Source organism: Pinus tabuliformis, chromosome 3_2 (genome assembly GCF_031772625.1).
Source record: "Pinus tabuliformis cultivar Carrire ecotype Pingquan chromosome 3_2, CPIR1, whole genome shotgun sequence".
In the NCBI taxonomy this organism is placed as follows: domain Eukaryota; kingdom Viridiplantae; phylum Streptophyta; class Pinopsida; order Pinales; family Pinaceae; genus Pinus; species Pinus tabuliformis.
In genome coordinates this window covers 451209665-451231624 of record NC_142302.1, presented here as the reverse complement: position 1 = coordinate 451231624, position 21960 = coordinate 451209665, and positions in this window count along the sequence as shown.

Here is a 21960-nt window from a genome sequence, read left to right as displayed (position 1 = left end):
TCAATATGCTCATTAGATGACAAATTTAATATCATCATGGTTTCTGCAACTCTCTCTTTCCATTGTGCTCATCATTGTCATGAGTTCATCATCAAGCACAGTATTTTTTTTTCCTTTTTACATTTTCTCTTCTAGTTTTCACAATTTTGAAAAACATCTTCATGTACTTGTAATTTTCATTAGTAAGTAAAACCAAACAAAATATCCAAATACAAGAACATGATGTCAAATATGTTAGTATAAGGTTTCTATTTACAACAATTTAAACATTTTGGTCCTAGGGCTTAGAGATGGACTTGTAAGATCCATCTCCATCCCATATTTAGGTAGGGTTTAGTGCATACGCTCAAACCCTAATTAAAACTCTATTATGGTTTCCATATGATTATTAAAACATTTAGCTAGTAAACTCTAACTGTCATCTCCCAAGAGCTAGGAATTCATAGAGGTAACAATTAATTAAGATTCCAGTTTTTTTTTAGGGTTTACTTCTATCTAGGGTTAGGAAAACCCTAAATGTGAGAAAACCCTAAACACAAGATATACAAAATAGCTTTAAAAAATTAATATATTACAATACATATTTTCAAATAATCACAAAGACATAAAATAGAAAACATACCTCAAACGGTCTTCTCCTTCCTTTTGGATTATTCTCTCGAGACTTCCTTCATGCTAAAATTCTATTGTAGTAGAGGATTTTTTCGATCCTTATGATGCCATAATATTGTTTAATAAAGTGATCCATATAACTTGCTAGATTATTGATTCTAACAAAGATTCCAAAAAATATTTTATTGATGCACCTATATCTGTACTTCTAACTCTTAATTTTAAAACTTGAGAGTTGAACTACTCCCTCTGAATCTAGCCATAATATTTTAAGTTTATTTGCCTACAATCCTTTTCAGGGAGAATATAAAAAAGGTGATAATCGAGTGATAATAAAGCTATATGTACTAATTAAGTCAACAATAATGTAATTAGAGAAAAATAGATAGAATACTTATCTTTTGTGAACAACAATGACTCCCTCTTGATATTGAATTGATTTAATCATCATTGAGGTATTTTTTTATTTCATCGTAGGACTTGACCACAAAATTCTAGGTACTTTCTCTTACTAAACTATGTTCACAAATCAAAGACCTCAATGAGAAAGGAGGGACATAATCTAAGGTTACAACTAAAGTCAACAATTATCCTATAAGGGGTTTCTCATAAAACCTAAAGCTAAAGGCTGAGGTAGAATTAAGGGATATGAAACAGTTGCAATTCCTAAGACTCCAAGTATTTTCTTGATCAATAGTACAAATATTTGAAATTAGAATATTCTCTTTTGGATTTATCTGATGGCCCATTGGTATCAGAAACATTAACATGATCTATTTATCTCTTCTTGTTATCATTCGATTTTTTGGGACATTGATTTCTATAGTGCCTAAATTTGTGGCATTGGAAACCTTGAATTTTTGATAGGTCAATCTTCTTGTCATGATTTCTCTTTAAACCTTTATTAGGTTTTCCTCCTTTCTTCTTGAAATTATCTGAATAAGCATTAGAGGTTTAATTTTCTTCTTATTCTTCATTTCCTTTTATCACAGCAAGTCAGGCTTCTTCTTGAGTACAGGAAGATCATAATTCTTCAAAAGATGGAGCCTCTTTCCAACTATTAATACCAGTAGCAAAATAATTCCTAGATTTAAATAATCCTAGTATGGATGATAGGTACAAGTTCCTTATCAGAAATAATTTCCTCAATTTCTTGGAGTTCATCTCTTAAACGAGAGATTCTCACAAAATATGAACATATAGTATCATCCTTTGTGACTCATTTTAATTGTTCGAAGCTCATTCTTTAAGCTTTCTATTTGGACAATACTTTTTATTGCAAATAGTTTGGAGAGAGATTCATACATTTTATTTGAGATGTATTGAGTGTATATCTAGGGAATTAAGTTTTCCTTGATTGAATCCATGATAAGGCTCATGCCTATTATGTCATTCTCCTTGAATTTTTCTTTTCCAACATAATATGTAAGTTCTTTAACTTTACCTTGCACAATGTTGAAGACATTGTTTCTAGCAAAGATAAGATCCATCCTTGTTTTCCAATATCTAAAATTTAAAGGTCCTTGAAGTTTCTTTTTTGATTTTATTGGTGATGCCATAAGTACACTTGTTAATGTCATTTGTCAATAGGTTTCTTTCCCGGATAATAGTTTCAAGGTGTTGGTTACTCTTTCTTAAATGATACCTCAAAGGTCCTTGATACTTCTTGTTTCAATGATGGTCCCAAAAATAATCTTATAATATCCTTCAAGAGAGAGATCCTTTAATGATCTAAAATAGAGAGAGAGAGAGAGAGAGAGAGAGAGAGAGAGAAACCCTCTTTCTTCTTTATTACAATATAACTTCAAATATATTTTTATTTCTTCAAGATGAATGATGAGCTTTTCTCCTTGTATTATTTCTTGTACTCTTCCTTGTATCCTTATGACAAATCATATTCAAGTTGTTTGTTACCCTTCCTAACCTTAGCTCGATACCATGTTAGAAAATCAAAGGCAAAAAACATTTTCTTACTTTGATAATAGCTCATGATAATTTTAATATATATATTCTCTTCTTTTGTATTCTCTTCCTAAAGCAATTAAAAAAATAAAAAAAAACATGAATATCACAATAATAATAAAACAAAGTGTGTAGTCTCTCATCTAGGGGAAAAACCCTCTCCTAAGGTAGAACCCAATCAAAATCTTCTTCTTATTATAGAACCAAATAAAAATGAGACAAGCAGTACCCAACTAGGACTTCCACCAAACACTAAGTCAACGCTCCAAAAATTTCTTCCTTCAAGAGTCAAAGCCATCCATTAAGGCACCTTCTTCAAAGAGTCAAAGTCTTCTTCTAAAGTGTCCTCTTCAATGAGTCAAATTCATCCTTCAAAGTACCTTATTCAAAGAGTCAATGTCTTCCTCTAAAGAATAAAAGCCTTCTTCAAAGTATCCTCTTCAAAGAGTTAAATGCAACAACAGTGAAAGTCTTTCCAATCTGCAATAGTCAAGGTTTCAGCTACTTGCTTTAGGTATGAAACTGAGCCTGTAATCTTCGACCCTGCAACTTGCATTAATTCCAAACAAAATCGCATGTCTAAGCTTGTTTAGGTTAGATTACAATCTTCTCCTTCTTTTCTTGTATTCTTCCTTTTATTCCACATCTTTGTACTTTCTTTTCTTATGTTCTAAGTGCATATCAAACTTCCTTGAATGAGATGTTACATAAGGTTGGATTATCCTCTAATATATATTCATATAGTGAGGTCGAATAGGCCTCTTCTAGGCCAATTTCATTAGTGGGGCCAACTTGGTGTTGGGAGTCCAACAATGACACTTTTAAAATCAAATTTAATGTTTCTTTCTTGATACAATGTGCCGATAAGCACCTTACGCACATGAAAATGACTATATTGACTCAATAAACCCTAGAGCATGAAGAACATGCTTGAACTAATTGACAAAATAAAATATATCATGAAACCCATGTTTTCAAAATTATATTCTTCTTTTTATTTTTCTTTTACAATAAATATAAATAATGATGTGAGTATAATAGCAATTATGATGACCGAGCAAACTTACACTTCTCAGTAGAAAGCAAAGCCAATTGTTTCATTGAAGCACACAAGCGGTTTATCGAAGGCACCTCGAGAGAAATCAAGAAATTAATTGATGGAGTTACTCATGAAAAAACCACATAGTGAATCTGATGTTTAACTTTTATTGAAGCTCTCAAATGGTGGTCAAATGAATTTGCATGAGTGGGTTGAGTCGGTTTTGGATGATTTTTGTGAAGAACAAGAAATAAAAAAATGAACTTTAGTTTATCATGTCAAAGCTAGATTCATCAACGATTTGCATGGCAACTTATTTTTCTCGATTACCACCCTTTTATATAGATTCCTCCTCAACAAGTGTGCAAGCCATGTCATCGAATAATGACCCCTGTTGTAAACTCCAATAAATACTAACCAATAGATGTGTCAAATTGACTGGAAAAACTTCTTAGACACCCACTATAAACATACAAAAGAAGATTGGGATTAGTTTTTAAGCAAGTAAACATTGTTGATACGTACTCCCTTACTCCTTGACACTAAGTCAGGACGACATGGTGGGGTAAAGAGTCGTGAGATATAAAGAAAAGAGAAAGAAAGAAGTAAAGTTGGAGAAGTACTAGAGATTCATAGAGATGGAAGGAAGATGGTTGACTTCCATAAAACAAAAAAAAAAGCACTTGATAAAAATGTAATCTGAAATACAAGCATTCGACCAATATCCAGAAAATAGCTAGGGGAAAACGAAAAAAACAATGGGAACAAATAGGAGAAGAATAATAGAGAATAAGAATTTAAAATCGTGAGTGTGTGAGTGAAAATTCCAGGGACTCATCAAATGAGTTGAGAGGCATTGCACTACCCACTCTGGCAGAGAATAATGGTCTACTCATAAGTCCTAGAGGGCAAGTAGACACAATGGAAATTTATGACTCTTTTCCCACCATCCATTGGATTTCGATTGTGTCCATAGAAATTTCCACTGTAAGAGAATTCCTTCAGCAGAAATTGTGACATTATTCATACATACTCATTGTCTCGCATAATGAAGATGACCAAAGAAATCAACTAGAAATTGTAAATTCTGATGAAATTCAACCTCGCAAATAATGTGAATTGAGAAATTGAACAAGTACTTGTTCAACATAGGAATCTCATGATCATACCCCCTACCAAAATTAGTATCCTTTGAAGAAGTTGGACGCATAAACCCGATCAGCAAAAAGTCAAAACCCTAGCTGAGTTGGTTTACTGAATACATAGATAAATTGTGCCATATGTATGATTCCTTTTCAAGAGACATCGTTGATAAGGAACAAAGTAGCATGCATGAGAGAAGTCAACCCACCATCGATCCTATCATAAATGACCAGTTAATCAATAATAAAATGTTTAGAACGTCGAAACCTTCAATATGAAAAATGGGTTTAAATCACATTCCCTTCTGTGAGGGTGATGTATATCCAAGAAAACATTGGTTCGTTTTTGAAAATTTATGGTCTATAAAAGATATTATTGATGAAGATAAGAAAATGGCTTCATTCACAACTTCTTTGAGGAAGTGAGCATTAACATAGCTCATGAATCTTACTGAGTAGAAACATAAATCAAATCGATGAAATCAAGAACAACTTTCTCACATTCTTTAAGGTCCATGATGTCAAACATCTTGAAGCACATAAACTATATGAAATTAAGAAAGACCAAATGAAACAATGTGAGAATATGCTAAGAGATTCAAATATATGTTGAGTCAAATCCCATATATTATTGATGAAAATCTATTATTAGAATGGTATGTGGTTAGTCTCCTCCAAAATATTTGTGGCTCACTAAGAATGCACAAAGTTACAACTTGTGAATAGGTTCTTAGGCTAGCATAGCATATTGAAATATAGGATAAAGGTTAGTCAATTGTCTCATCTAATGATAATATACTTGAAGATAAAATTAAGCAACTACAAAATTTGTTGTTGGAATTGAAAATCTAGAATAACAACTTGTCATGCACTAGCTGTTCGACCGAAGGACATATCAAGGACACTTGCAAATATGTAGATCATTTTGATCAAAATGTCTAATGAATGTAGTATGATATATATTATGACATGTTTCAAGAGCTAATCGACCTAGCTGACTATCCTATTGAAGAAGCTGGTTGGTGTAGCCAACTAGCGTCAGTCGAGTCGATAAATACATATGGTAATAAATTTTTACCTAATACTGGATTAGTTTATGATATCTAGCTGCATTGTTAGACTATTGTAACTATCCTCTATATATATATATATATATATATATATATATATTTGTTTTTATACAAATATATCAGTTCAGATTCAACTAATAAGAAAGAATATATCCCAGGGCTTTGGTTGGTTATCCATTACTGCGTCTCTCTTACTTTTACTTATGTGTGTCATGTGATTACTTGATGTCTGTATATTGGTAACAATGCCCACTTTTCACTAGATTACAACATTGGTTCCATTATTGGTAGTCAGGACTTGAGTCATAAAGTATGCAAGCATAAATGTTAACATTGGAGGAGATATAGCTATGGTGTGATACAAAGATCAATAACTATCTAAAGAATTACACACAGAGAAATCGACTATCAGTTTCAGAAGCCAGAGCCAACTTCTTCATAGAATCTCATGAGCAGTTCATCAAAGGTTCCTCGATAGAGATTAAGAAATTCCTCCACCCATGGAAAAACCTCAAAATTAAATTGATGCCCAAATCCTACTAAAACTATAAAACAATGGTTGAACAAACCTACACAAGTGGGTTGAGTTGATTCTAAACGATTTTTGTGATAAACAAGAAATAGAAGACTGAACTTTTGTTGAGCGTGTTAGGCCAGATTCTACAACGATTTGCGTGAAAATTTATTTTGTGCAATTCCCACCCTTTTACATAAGTTTCTTATTGAAAAGGGCGTAGGATATATCATTGAGAAGAATAAATAAACTACGAATAAATTGGATATATTGATGAAAACCAAGTAAAAAGTAACGAAATAGAACAAGTACTTCTCCAACTCTGGAACCTCATCATCATAGGCCCCCTATGACAACTTATATTTGTCGAAAAAGTTCAAATAACAAAAATAGTCGATGAAGATTCACAACACCGAGAAAGTCGATTCACTGAATATATAGATAAATCATGTCAAACCAATGAATCACTTGCGAAATACATCAATGAAAAGCAAGAAAATACCACATCTGAAAATTTTTTCTTGACGAAGAATATGACAAAACCGACCAGCTGAGTACTAGTCTAACATTTGGAATGCCAACATCCTAGATAAGAAAAAATGGACTAAATCGTATACTTCTCTATGAGGGTGACAAAGACCTGAAAAAGTTGGTTTTTTTGTGAAATTTTTTGGGTTGTGAATGATGTTAATGATGAAGACAAACAAATAGTGCAATTCACTGCAGCCTTAAGGAAATTCTCTTTGATGTGGTTCATGATTCTTATAGAGAATAAAATGAAGTTGAAAAATCAAGACTATCTTTCTTACATTTTTCAAAGACACAGATTTTAAGCACTTGGCAGTACAAAAATTTGAAAAAATTAAACAAATACCAAATGAATTAGTAGGTGAATACGAAAAATGATTTAATGACTTATTGAGTTAGACTCCATATATCATCAACCAACATCTCTTAGTACAATGGTATGTGGTTGGTCTAATCCAAAAGATTCATGGCCCACTTTAAATGCACAAAGTCAAAACTTGTGAAGAAGAACTTAATCTAGCACAACATATCAAGCAAGATGATGAAGTTTAATTGATTATCTCATATACTGATAATAAAATAAAAGAGAATGTTGAATAACTATAGAGTTCTTTGTTGACATTAACATTACAAAAGAAAAAACTATGGTGCACCAATTTTTGTAAGGAAATACATACTAAAGACAATTATAAATATGGAGATTATTTCAATCAGGACATTTGATGGATACATTTTGATGTCTTTGTGGTATTTGTCAAGTCACCTCAAATCACTGAACCAAGGACAGTCAATATAATATTCAAAATTCCAAGCTGAAATGGTGTGCCATTTGTGAAGATAATGCACATTACACACAATAATTCTCACTTAAAGGAAAAATAAACCAAATTATCATGTTGTACATCATACATAGGAAACATATTAGTTTAATGAACCACAATCTTACGAAGATCGTGGTGTTGGTTGAGGAGGTTATGGAGCATGACGAGGATACAACGACACGGGTTGTGGTCATGGTTGAAGTCAAGGGAGATTTTATTGTTATACTTATTGGTAAGTGGGGCACATAACTTTTTATTGTGCCTTTGAAGGATAAAACCAATCTATGCTTCTGCAACATGTGTGGATTAGGTGATCAATCCTTGGAGGAATTTCCTATGATTATTGAGAAAGTATTAAATAAGAGAATTGTTAATTTACTACAATCTATTCCAAAGCAAGAAATATTTAATTCCAAAAACCTCCACGTAGTCTCAAGGTCGACTGTTGGGAAAGACAAAAATACTCAAAACCATCAAGTCATTCAATCGATAAAAAATATGAACAAGTATACAAATATCCCAGAATGAAATTACATGATGTCAAAAGAATTAGAATTCTTGATGAAGGAAATTGATCAACAAAGAATATCTAAAGGCCTCATTTTGGAATAATTCCTAGATATTTTAAAAGAAGAACATTATGTTGGTCAATTGGTAGAACTCTTAAACATGTTAAAAATTGTAATGAAAACATAGATAAATGAAAAAATGTTTGACAAATCTCTCATGGCAAGCAAATGGAAGATGTTGATCCACAAATCACTTTAGAAATAAATGGATACATGGTCAAACAAGTTGTTTTCTATTTCAGTTCACAAGTAAACATCCTTCCATGTGAACATTGATCAATATGCGACAACCACACCTGCACAAGATGACCAACTACCTTAAACTTGCCAACCATATATTTATCAAACTATCAAGAAACTAAGGCAAGTGCAAACTTCAATCATGGGAATCCTCACAAGAGTTGATTTTGAAGTCATCCACTTAGTTGATGGAATACCCACATACCCTACATTAATTGGTTAACATTGGGGAAATAGAATGAAAGCAACAATATCTTTGGATAAATATAGAATCAATCTCAAAGGTAACAACAAGAAAATCATCATTCATCTAAATCCGAAAGAAGGAAAACCTTGGGTTGAAGCCTGCAAAGAAGAAACTAACACAAGAAGACTCTCCCAGATGCTACACAAATACCATGATAACATTGAAATAAACTCTTTTGGTGAAATTTTGATGGGTTCAACACTCTCCATTGGACAAAAATCTAACACAAAGGTATACGAATGGAAATTGAGGATTACGAATCTAAAGCTAAAGAATGTTGGTCAATAGAAGTCATTCCAACTTCAACTATCTGACCATGCTACTCCATCAAAGTAGTGTCTGTCATAAAAGAAAAGAATTGTTGAGGAACGCCATCTCTTCTTCTAACAGAGTTAACACCCAATTCTAGCAACACCATTCGCTTTAAAGAAAGAGCGTCACTTGTTAACCATATAGAACAAGTAACAAAATTATATTGGAGAACATGGAGTAATGTAAAGTTTAGTTCAAAATTTTACGGGTCAAGCAGTGAGAAGGTGGGATACCCATTCATCTTGTCTTCAAACATGGAAAATCACAATGACATATTTCATTAAATGATTTGGTCGAAAAAAGCTATATTCATGGGAAAATATACTCATTTTAAGTGCTGGAGAGGATCTTGTGGTACATATTCAAAATTGTGAATCAATATGGAGGAAAATTGGTTATAGAAATGGGATAGTATGTCTGAATATGTTTCGAAGCACCCTAGATGACCTATTGAATAAATGGTATAAAATATAAGAAGCATGAGGTCAATCAATGTAATGGAAAGAACTAAGAGAAAAATTCATCAAGGATATTGAGTTCAAACTAGAGGAACCAGACTTAAATGATGTAGTTAGAAAATCAAAGAAATGATCAAATAAAAACTAGTCCACCATCAAAAATCAACAGTGGATGCTTCATTGACCTGTAATTATGTATCATGCACTTTAGAACAAAAAATGGATAGTCCCCAAATGGAAGAAAAACTTAAAAACTTATCGCTCGTCAAATTTTTCGTTTAAATAGAAATCACCCAAAAAATTACAAAAGAATACAATCAATATACAAAGTTGTAAACAAGAAGTTGAGAAACTAGATAAATTAGACTTTCCATTAGCATATCAAGAAATAAGCGTTTGGGAACAACAACTTGATGAATCAAAAACACTTGACTGGATGGACATAAAAATTAAAATATGTGAAGTAGACATATTGAATGATGACTAACCAAAGACTGTCTGACTTGGAAATTATTGGTCGGAGAATAAAGTTATGGAATCAACCTACTTAAAGAGTGTTGGGATGTATTCGCCCCCAATTATGAATATCTAAACAGATTGGTCAAGGAAATGGGGAAATGAAAATTAATCTGATTCTAGGAGAAAAGTCGATAAAGAAGAGACCATATAAGATTTCTCACAAGTATAAACTTATCATTTAGAAAAAAATAGAGGAGATGCTTGCAATCAACCTCATCTACCTGATAGAAACATTAGAATGGGCAAGTCCCATGGTCGTACAACCTAAAAAACATGACCCAACTAGATTGTGTATTTGTGTTGACTACCATTGGCTAAACAAATTAACATTTGTTGATCCATTTTTGACCCTTTTTGTTGAAAAAATTATAAGTGAAGTCGCAGGACATTAATGTTACTCATTCACAGATGATTTCTTAGGATACAACCAAGTACCTATCATGGAAGAATATAGAGAAACAACGATGTTTGTTATTGAGTTACAACGATGTTTGTTATTGAGTTTGGTTGTTTTTCCTACATGGTAATGCCTTTCTGATTGAAAAATACACCAACAATATTCTCAACAATCATCATCAAATATTTTCGGGAATATATTTATAAAATAATGGTAGTTTATTTTCATGATTGGACGGTTTACACGGTACTCAAATATTACATACAATGGTTAATAATAATGCTTCAAATATGTTGATAAATACGTTTATCACTAAACATTAAAAGGTGCATCTTTACAATGCCAATAGGAATATTGTTGGGCCATGTGGTCTTGCAATATGGGATTAAGTAGACATGGCAAAGATTAAGGTATTTCTAGATTTGAAACCCCTTGTCAATAAAAAAATAAATCAAAAAATTTCTAGGACACACAAGATATTACAGATGATTCATTAGGCATTACTATGATATTACGTTTTGGATAGGTGAGATTTTAAAGAAATATTATCCATTTATTCGGTCTAACAAGTGCGATGAGTCATTTCAACTATTAAAAAAAAACTAGCCGAAGCACTAACTCTTAAGCTTCCTGACTGGCCAAAACAATTCCATGTACATGTTGATGCAATGAACATTGTAGTCGGAGCAGTCTTGGTGCAACCCAATGATGAATCGATAGACCATGGAAATTCCTACACTAGTTGGAAACTGAACAAAGCTGAAAGAAACTACTTGACAGCGGAGCGAGAAGCCCGAGAAATGATTTTTTTCCTTGTATAAGTTTTGACACTATATTCTCGCAAACCCTTTCATAATTTACATGGATAATAAAGCATTAAAACATCTTGTAAATAATCCAGTTCAATGAATTTCTCTATGACTATTATTATTTCAAGAGTTTGAATTCAAAGTCATCGTTTGACCTCATAAATACAATGTCAGCCCTGACCACTCATCCTGGCTAGAATCTGAGGAGGAATCAACTGACATTGAGGATGATATTTTGGATGCACATTAATTCAGAGTTGAAGAAGTCCCTTTGGAGCTTGCTGAAATTGAAAAATTCTTGCATACTAGTAAGGAATCTGAAGGGCTATCCAAAAAAAATAAAAGAAAATACTTGCAATAAAAGTAGCGTCATTTACATTATTAAATGGAAAATTATATAAGCTTGGAATTGATGAAGTACTTCGAATATGTTTAGTAAAACATGAAAGATAAGGAATCTTGGACGAAGCACAAAATGGGGGAGCCAGAGGTCATTTTTAAGGAGAAATGACTGCATAAAATAAATTACAAGTAGGATTATCGTGGTCAAAGTTATTTTGTGATTCTTGACAACACGTACATAAATGTAACATATGCCACAGATCTAGATGACCATTGTTGAAACGTCAAATTCCTTTGCACTCAATTGTGCCATTGCTACCTTTTGATATTTGGGTGATCAGATTTGTCAACCCATTTCCCAAAAGAGGCAAATGAACAGGAGGAAAATATAGATTAACAAAAGTCAAATATTTAGCAAAATGGAAAGAAGGAGGAGTTGAGCCGTGCACTAAAAATGTAGTAGCAAAGTTCATATACAAAAATATAATAACATGATTAAGTTGCTCCATGATTCTTATCAGTCACATAGGGACGCCTTTTGTTAATAGAATAATTCAAGTATTAACAAATAACTTTATGATTGAACACCGAAAGACTACCACATATCATCCACAAGCATATGGTGTTGTTTAATTATTCAATAAAAATATGCACAAAGGATTAACAAAGATATGCAATATAGACAAAGACGACTGGGATGATAAAGTTATATCCATCATATGACCATATCGCATAACATACAAGTAGTTGACGGGATCAATGCCAATCAACTTGTTTAAGGACAAGAAGTAGTCATGCCATTTCACTGATTGGAAAATGCACAAAGTGTCTCGACTATATTAAAATATAATACAAATCTACAAACAAAGTGTCTTAGACAATTACATCAACTAGAGGAAGATCGACTCTATGCTCTCTATTATCAACAATATAGTAAAGAACAACAAAAGGCATAGCATGACATGAACTTATAGAGAGAGATTCTTCGGCGAAAATCACATGGAAAATCATTTGTCCACCAACAAGTGTGGTTCATCAGGACAAGTTGAAGAAACAGATCCAGCTGAGCGAGTTAAATAGGCAGAGACTAAATAGGCAGAGACTCGTGACGAACGGCTAGTTTGAGTCAAGAATCGGAGTCAAAAATAATTTATTAGTTTAGTTAGCAGAATTAGGACTAAAATATAAATAGAAGGGTAATTTAGTTAACAAATATTAATAAAAATTAGTTAAATAATGGACCTTAAATATAAAATAATATTATTTAAAATATTAAAATTATAAAATAAAAGAACTAACAAAGGTCAAAGGGGGAAGGTTAGTTCAAATTATTCAAGTAAATAAAAATAAATTAAAAATTAAAAATTGTAAAATATTAAAAAAGGAGGATAGGTTAGAAAAATAATAAAATAAGTAAAAGGATAAATTAAAATAGAAAAGAAAAATAAATTTTTGTTTTATTCTTTTTATTTATTCATTACTTTGTTAACTTATTTTTCTAACCTCTGTGGTTTTCTTCCATTAATTTTTCGATAATTTTTAAATATTATTTATAGGCTTTTACTTCTGGTTTGATTATTTTATTTTTATCTTTTTTTTTTTTTTTACTATTATTATTAATATTATTATTTTAACTGATTTTTGTCCTTTTAACTAATTTTTTATTATTTTTATTCTGTATTTATTTATTTATTTGACTAACCTACCCTCCATTATTTTATTTGTCTTTATTTTATTTATTTATTCAGACTTTTTAACTAATTTTTCTAACTAACCTATTTATTTTATTCTTATTTATTCGTTAATTTTTCCATAATTTTTAATTTTGATTTGTTTATTTTATTTTTATTTTTATTTTTTCTTTATTATTTTTATTTACTATTATTATTTTTATGTTTTTTAACCAATTAATTTTTATTTTTTTTTTCTATTTTAATTTATCCTTTTACTTATTTTATTATTTTTCTAACCTATCCTAGTTTTTTAATATTTTACAATTTTTAATTTTTAATTTATTTTTATTTACTTGAATAATTTGAACTAACCTTCCCCCTTTGACCTTTGTTAGTTCTTTTATTTTATAATTTTAATATTTTAAATAATATTATTTTATATTTAAGGTCCATTATTTAACTAATTTTTATTAATATTTGTTAACTAAATTACCCTTCTATTTATATTTTAGTCCTAATTCTGCTAACTAAACTAATAAAGTATTTTTGACCCCGATTCTTGAGTCAAACTAGTTGTTGGTCAGGAGTCTCTGCTCTGCCTATTTAACTCGCTCAGTTGGATCTGTTTCTTCAACTTGTCCTGATGATGAACCACACTTGTTGGTTTGAAACGCGTCGACAAATGATTTTCCATGTGATTTTCGCCGAAGAATCTCTCTCTAAATTGATATGGATCACAAAAGCCTGAACTCTATTAATGAACTTATAGGCTAAAACATTTCAAGTTAGTAATCTAGTCTTATTGTACGATAGTCAAGTAAAATGCAAACCAAAGAAACTTGAAGTTGCATTACTTGGACCCTTCATCATAGAAGACATTCGACAATCTAGAGTCGTTCAATTGAAAACACTACAAGGACATATTTTCAAATCACTTGTTAATGGTTCCCATCTTAAATATATTTTTGTTAGTAACACTTAGCGTAGCTTAGCCCTAGGACTACTTGGTGATAGGCTAACCGACTATGTGTAAAATTTTAAATTAAACTATTAAATCTTATTTCTTTATCAAGATCAAATTAGTAAGTAATTAAAAAAAGTAGTTATAAATCAGTGTTAAAAGTAAACAACATAAATTTTAGTTTGAGACTTAATAAATGCAACAAAAGAATGAATTAAGAAGGCACATCAATAACAATTTGGAATGAGAACATGGCATACACAATCTTCTAAGAGAAAAGAAAAATATGGAACAACATCAACATAGAGATGAGAGATGGACAAAACACAAAGAAAGAAGTTGAAATGAATCAAGAAAGAAACATGTGACAAAAAAAATCTCATCAGGAACAATTCAATATATTAGAGATTCAACACAAGAGATTTGATCATTCGTCCAAAGGAAATTCTAGAAAATTATTCACTAATAAATATCCAACATGCGACTCTAACAACATATCACATAAAAGAAAAAAAGGAGGATTTAAAATCAGAGCACTCAAGTACACCCAAATTATCCTAACACGTGACATAGTTCACACATCCCATCATTGTCATAGGTACAACAAAAATCATTCCAAACCACTCTACAATTATTTACCACCCTGCTAAGAAGGTGGCAAGTAGATGGCATGCACGCGTCAAGTAACATTTGAGGAGTAAATCATAAATCCACGAGACATCATGAGTGCTAGAAACTGAGTGATCATGATGGCACAATCAATTCCACTTCTATAAAAATCAATGAGTGATGAGGTTTAACAAAAATATTTCCTGAAATATTACTTGACACTCCTTGCACCCTTGACAAGATTTCGCATATCCCAAGCCGTATAATCTTTGACTTTGCACTTTTGGATTTCCTGTGAACTAAATAATTTCAAAAATGATTTTGCAATGGAAAAATGTGAATTCTACTCTCAAGAATATGAAATTGTTGTTGGGTCTCCCTTTTGACACTTATAATGCCCTAATTAACCTCTCCTTTTGACATATTTTGCCTCAAATCTATCTACTATTCGCTTATTATCTCCATGTATATTCCCTTTTAGCCTTCTAATGTCTATATGAGGTAATCTATATCTCAAAACACAATTTCTATGTTTTCTTATAGTAAAAATATCGTTGTTGGACCTTTTACTCTCTAATTTATCTGATAGATCTCTAGATTTCCTACTTTTCCAGTACTTGTTGAGCATTCTAGTACTCGATCAGTTCAACATACCGGTACTCAGCTAGTTTAAAATTATGGTACTCGGCCAGTTTAGCATTCTGGTACTTGTCCAATTCATCATTTTGGTACTCAGGCAGCTCAGGGATCCAGTATTTCATCTAGTACTCATTCAAAAATTCAACACTCGTCAACCACCTGTGCACCTATCTAGTACTCAACCAATAGTTACGTTCTCAATGACCATGCTCACCACATGCATGCACTCATTCGACACTTGATTTGTGGCCCATGATTTTAGCTAATGCACTCATCACAACCAATCCACTGTTCAATTCCAGTACCAAATTTCTCCACTATTTGATTATGGTACCAACTTCTCTAGTTGTTCTATGATTTAACTCCAGTACTCATATTTTATGTTCGATTCCAGTACCCATATTCCATTGTTTTGTTCTGGTACCAACATCTACTCTCTAATTCTGGTACTAGACTTCATCTCCAGACTTAGTGCTTCAGCAAACAATCTATGATGGAACCAATGAAAATATTAAAGGCATCTCCTTTACTTAGTTACCTGAGATCCACTTCCTCCTCATGCACTGATGAAGTTACAAATGTAATTTTGGTTTCATTATATAGATTGATTGTTATCTCATGTACTTTGATTGTAACGATCCTTTTCTTTCTAAAAGATAGGTATCTTGAATGATTAGGTTAATCAGAATCTTTTTCTTGAATGGTTAATAGTTAATCTCTTAGTCTTCAGAAATATCCGAGAAGGGAGATTAGGTTGGAAGAAAAGTACTTTGAGATTTGTAATGCTGATATTGTAATCCTTATTTTTTATTAATAATATGAGCAGCAGTTGTTAAGATCAGTGTGTTATTTTACTTCTTAGCTCTGTAAGTCTTTAGCTTACCTTGGTAGTTCGGCAAGGGCCCACCGAAGGCATCAAGGCAAGTTTTCCTTTGTTTAAGTTATTAAATAGTTTAGTGTTTCCAGTTTTTTTTATGAGTTATGCTTTCTTAGTTCAAGTGGTATTTGAGTCGTAAATTTAGTGGTTGATTATTTGAAGTACAAGAAGGATAAAAATTGAGATATGACCATTCGCCTGCATGCACCACTAGTGAAGACTCATATTTCCTCTATTGATTTTTATTGCCTTTTTTAAATGCATTGAATTGATTAAGAGTAATAGTTGTAGGGAACGAAGTTAGATCCATCTTGTTATTTCATGAGTTGATAAATGGAGGAACTCATTACCTAATTTTGAATATTCAGTTTGCAGTACTTGATCATTGTGTGGCTTTTCATTAATTGTGTGATAGAATGAATTACAGTTTGTAGAATGAAGTGTTAGTTTGCAATACTCACTATCTAGACTATATGCAACCAACAACGAAACTTATCCATTGTTGGCACATATAGTGCATCAACTCTATTGATTACAATTCCCTGGTTGATAATTAAGTATTGAGGCAAACACTTATATATATATATATATATATATATATATATATATATATATATATATATATATATATATCATTGCCCCAACATTTTTGGCGTCGTTGCGAGGGAGCTATAAATGATGATAGATTTGTTTGATGTATTGTGAGTAATTTTGAGAATGACCTAAGAGCGGAGAGAAGTATATCTATATATATATATATATATATATATATATATATATATATATATATATATATATATATATATATATATATATATATATATATATATATATATATATATAATTGCCCCAACATTTTTGGCGTCGTTGCGAGGGAGCTATAAATGATGATAGATTTGTTTGATGTATTGTGAGTAATTTTGAGGATGACCTAAGAGCGGAGAGAAGATGGTAATACGAGAGGTAAGAACCTACACATCCACTATGGTAGGGTCACTCCAAAGTTAAGTTGTCCTCTCTTTTGGTAAGTAGTTAAAGTTTTATAATTTTGTTTTTATGAAAAGAATTAGAGATAGGAAAGGTAGATTTATTTCATCTAAAAACAAAAAATATATATACGGTCCTAAAATTGTAACCCCAACTAATTCTGCTAATCATTATGCAAGGAAAAAACTAAAAGAAGAGAGTCTGGTGATAACAACAGAGGAGAAATCAGCAAAAAATCAAGAGAGTGGTAGAGGAAGTTCAGACTGCAGTGGAGACAATACCTTGGAATGTTGCTAATAATATGAACCATCATCTTCTGCAAGTGAGACATCTCGAACTGCCACAAATATTAAAGTGTGGGAAGGAACAATGGAAGGAGAAGAAGGAAGAGTCGATAACTCGGAAAATAATGAACCAGAAACATCCGGATTTCCAATCTTTGACATTATCAGGAATGTTAATATGAAGAACATTCCCTTTTCATCATTACCTGATTTCAATGGTATGACATGCAAAGACCTTGAATCATTTTGTTTGAATTTGATATATTGTGTAGAAGTTATAATTATACAGATAATGCTCAAAAACTGAAACATTTCCCACCCACCTTAAGAAACTCTGCATTAATATGGTTTATGAGTCTAGGAGAGCATATTATTACATCTTGGGATGATATGAAAGCAACCTTTATGCAAAAATACCAAGTCTACTATAGACCTAGGGATGACTGGAATGACATATTTAGAATGTAGAAAGCTGAAGATGAAAGCCTATAAGACTATTTAGAAATGTTTCTTTACAATTACCAAAAATCCAAACAAGTTTCTCTTGACCTAGCCACAGTTAAGACCATTTTTCTAAAAGGATTGTGGGATGACTGTATAGAAGTACTTAACCTTATGATTCCGAGTGATTTCTATAAAAAATAGTTCGTCGAGATTGCTAAATATTGTAAAAAGTACTCCCATAATCAACCAAAACTAGAAAAAGTCATAGAGAATTTGCAAGTGGAAATGTCAAACCAACCACAACTGGGGTAACTAGGACAAAATTGGGGAATCTGTTGGATAATTTTAAAACTGATATCCTTAGTACCATTAGTAACTAGCTAGATACCCTCAATAGTAAAAGGAAGCAAGAACAGGAAAATACTACTTTATCTATCTTTTGTCCTCTTTGTAGGAAGAAACAACCTTAAAGATAATGCCCCCTTAATACCCTAGAGTTTTGTAAAATTTTCACAAATAAGTACTCAACCGAAGAATGTCCTTCATTACCAGGACTGCAAGCTATACAAAGGGAGGATAGAACCACAAGATTCATCCTATTCCTCTAGGAGACCATGGAGGCAACAAAACCCCTCCATGTCCCAAAAGCCTTACATGAAGTTCATTCAATAACAATGGGCCCCTGATATGCCTTATTCTCAATGGGGACCCCAACCAGTACAAGGAAATTCTTGGAGATAAGGTTAGAGGGGAACTGCAAATGGACACGTGCCTCTACAACCTTACCAACCACCCTCTTATCCAAACTATACAGAATATCCCTCAAACATTTCTTAGTTATTTCTAGGGTTTAATCCACCCCTCTTACCTTCATTCCAACAACAACAACAATAAAAACCCATGAATCCAAATTCAAAGTACATTGTTGTACCCATGAATCCACTTCCTTAACAGCAGTTGCCTATGAACCTAAACGCACAACAACTTGCTCTGCCCATGAATCTGAGTCAACAACAAGTACCACCGAATCCAAATCCCCCTCGACCAACTCAATTTCCTGCACAACCTATTCCAAATCCTAATAATAAACCAACTCAACCTGTGCAGAATGTAGAGCTGCAAACCTTCCCTACTTATACCATCACTTCAGTTCCAATCAATGAAATTCGGTTAAGATCTGGGAAGATAAACAAAATAGGACCTATATTCATTATTCAAGAAGAACAACAAACAAATTCACCTTCTGAGAACAAAGAGGAAGATTTTCCTCTTGGTGAAGAAGAAAACCCTCCTGAAGGAGTAATCAATTTTACTACACCACCTGAACCATCTCAAGAAATTACTCAGCCACCTTACCCAGAAAGGTTTCTTGTTAAAAAGCCTGAGGTCCCACCAGAATATGACTTAGAGGTCGAACTATGAAATTTCTGTGTGAGGATACCCTTGTTGCAAGCCATCAAGGATATTCCCATTTATGCCAAGATTGTAAGGGACCTTTGCATTAAAAATCTAGGAAGAAAGAGGAAGGATCCCCCTGTTATCAAGCTAGTTGGCCAATTATCAGAAACCATGTTAGGGATGCCTTTTAAATACACTGATCCTAGAAACCCGGTAGTGACCATACAGATCAATGATATCTCTTTACCAAAGACCTTTATTGATATAGGTGTAGCAATAAATGCCATGACTATGGATATTATGCAAAATTTGTAGCTAGAAGGCTTAAGGCCTACTCAAACATTATTGCAATTAGCAGACAAATCTATTATTAAACCTACAAGAAGCCTGGTTGACATAAAAATTGTACTAGCTTCCTAGGAATATCCAGTATATTTCTTTGTGATCCATCCAAAATCCTCCAAACGTGGACATCCGATAGTACTGGGTTGACCTTAGCTTGCTACTACTGATGCCTTCATTGAATACAGGTCTGGAGAGATGAAAATTTCTAATGGATGTCAAAGTCAAAATATTTTTTATTTCCTCCTTCCCAACTTGCTACAAAATTTCCTCTATGGCTAGAAAGCTCATATGGAGAAGAGGAATGTACTTAACCATTGTTAACAATTGAGCAGTCTAAAGGTATTCAACAACAAATCGGGGATCAATTTCTGAACTTGTTCTTAACCATAATGAGATGTACTGATTTCCCACAATCTTTCCAAGAATATGAGCATATTTTTAGTTTTGAATTTCAGGAAACATGTCATCCTTCTACCTCCTCATTGTTTACAACAAAAACAACAAATGAAATAAAGGAGTCATCTTCCCATGATGTTGAAATTTATCCTGGGAAGTCTCTATACATTAATTTTGGTCTAAGGTTAGAACAAAAAGAACAATTGACCCAAATGATTAAAAGGAAATGTTGTTCTTTTGCATGGGACTACTCTGATATGAAAGGAATTCACCCAGATACCTGCATACACCTTATTTATACAAACGATGAAATTAGACCAGTAAGGAAACCTCAAAGGAGAATGAACCTCACCCTAAAAGAAATAGTAAAAGAAGAGCTTCAAAAACTCTTATATGCTAACCTCATTTACCATATATTTGATATCAAGTGGGTGTCACAACTAGTCATCGTACCTAAGAAAAACAGTACATGGGGGATTTTTGTAGATTATAGGGAACTAAATAAAACCACGTTTAGAGACTATTTCCCATTTCCTTTCATTGATTAGGTATTAGATACCTTGATTGGGAAGAAATATTTTTCCTTCCTGGATGGATTTAGTGGCTATAACCAAATCCAAATTGCACCTGAAGACCAAGAAAAGACCACCTTTACTTGTCCATGGGGTACTTATGCCTATAGGGTTCTTCCTTTTGGGTTATGTAATTCCCTTGCCACCTTTCAAAGGGTTGTCCTTGCTATTTTTTCAGATCTAACCCAAGACTGTGTCGAAGTCTATATGGATGACTTCACAGTATATGGGAAATATTTTCAACAAGCTTTAGACAACCTAGAGAAAGTCTTAATCAAATGTCAAGAGACTAACCTTTCCCTTAGCAATGAAAAATATAGAATGATGCTTACTGAGGGTATTTTTCTAGGTCATCATATTTTTGAAATTGGGATAATAGTGGATCCTACTAAAATTGAAATAATTTCTCAAATTAAAACTCCCAAATCTCAAAGAGAAGTTAGAAGCTTTCTTGGGCATGTCAGATACTAAAGAAGATTTATTCAATATTTTACCACAATAGTTGCCCATATGTTTAAATTTATAACTAAAGATGTGGATTTTTAGTGCAGTCCTCAGTGTCAAATTGCCTTTGAAACTCTTAAACAAAAATTCTCAATTGCTCGAGTTCTAAGAGGACCAAATTGGAGCCTCCCTTTTCACATTTCTTCTGATGCCTCAGACACATCTTTGAAGGCTATTCTGGGCCAAAGGGAAAATCAAATCCCTAATGCAATATACTTTGTCAGCAAAAATCTCTCCCCTGCCGAATTTACTATACAATCATAGAAAAGGAATTATTTTCAATAGTTGATGCCATCAATAAGTTTAGACATTATATAACCATGTATGAAGTGTTCGTACATGCAAATCATTCATCTATTAAATTTTTACAGAGTAAACCAATCAATAATGTCTGAGTTACTAGATGGTTGTTACTATTACAAGAATTTAATATTATTATTGTTGATAGGCTAGGAAGAGATAATCTTGTTGCTGATTTCTTGTCTAGACTTGTTCATATAGGTGATAGTGCACCAGTTGCTAATGATTTTTCCTGATGAAAAATTATTTTCTATTTCTACTTATACTCCTTGGTATGTAGATATAGCCAACTACCATAGAATTTGTCCTCAAGAGAAAAACAAAGAATCATTCAACTCAACACTAATTATATGTGGCATGATGATTGTTTGTATTGTACTGGACTAGATA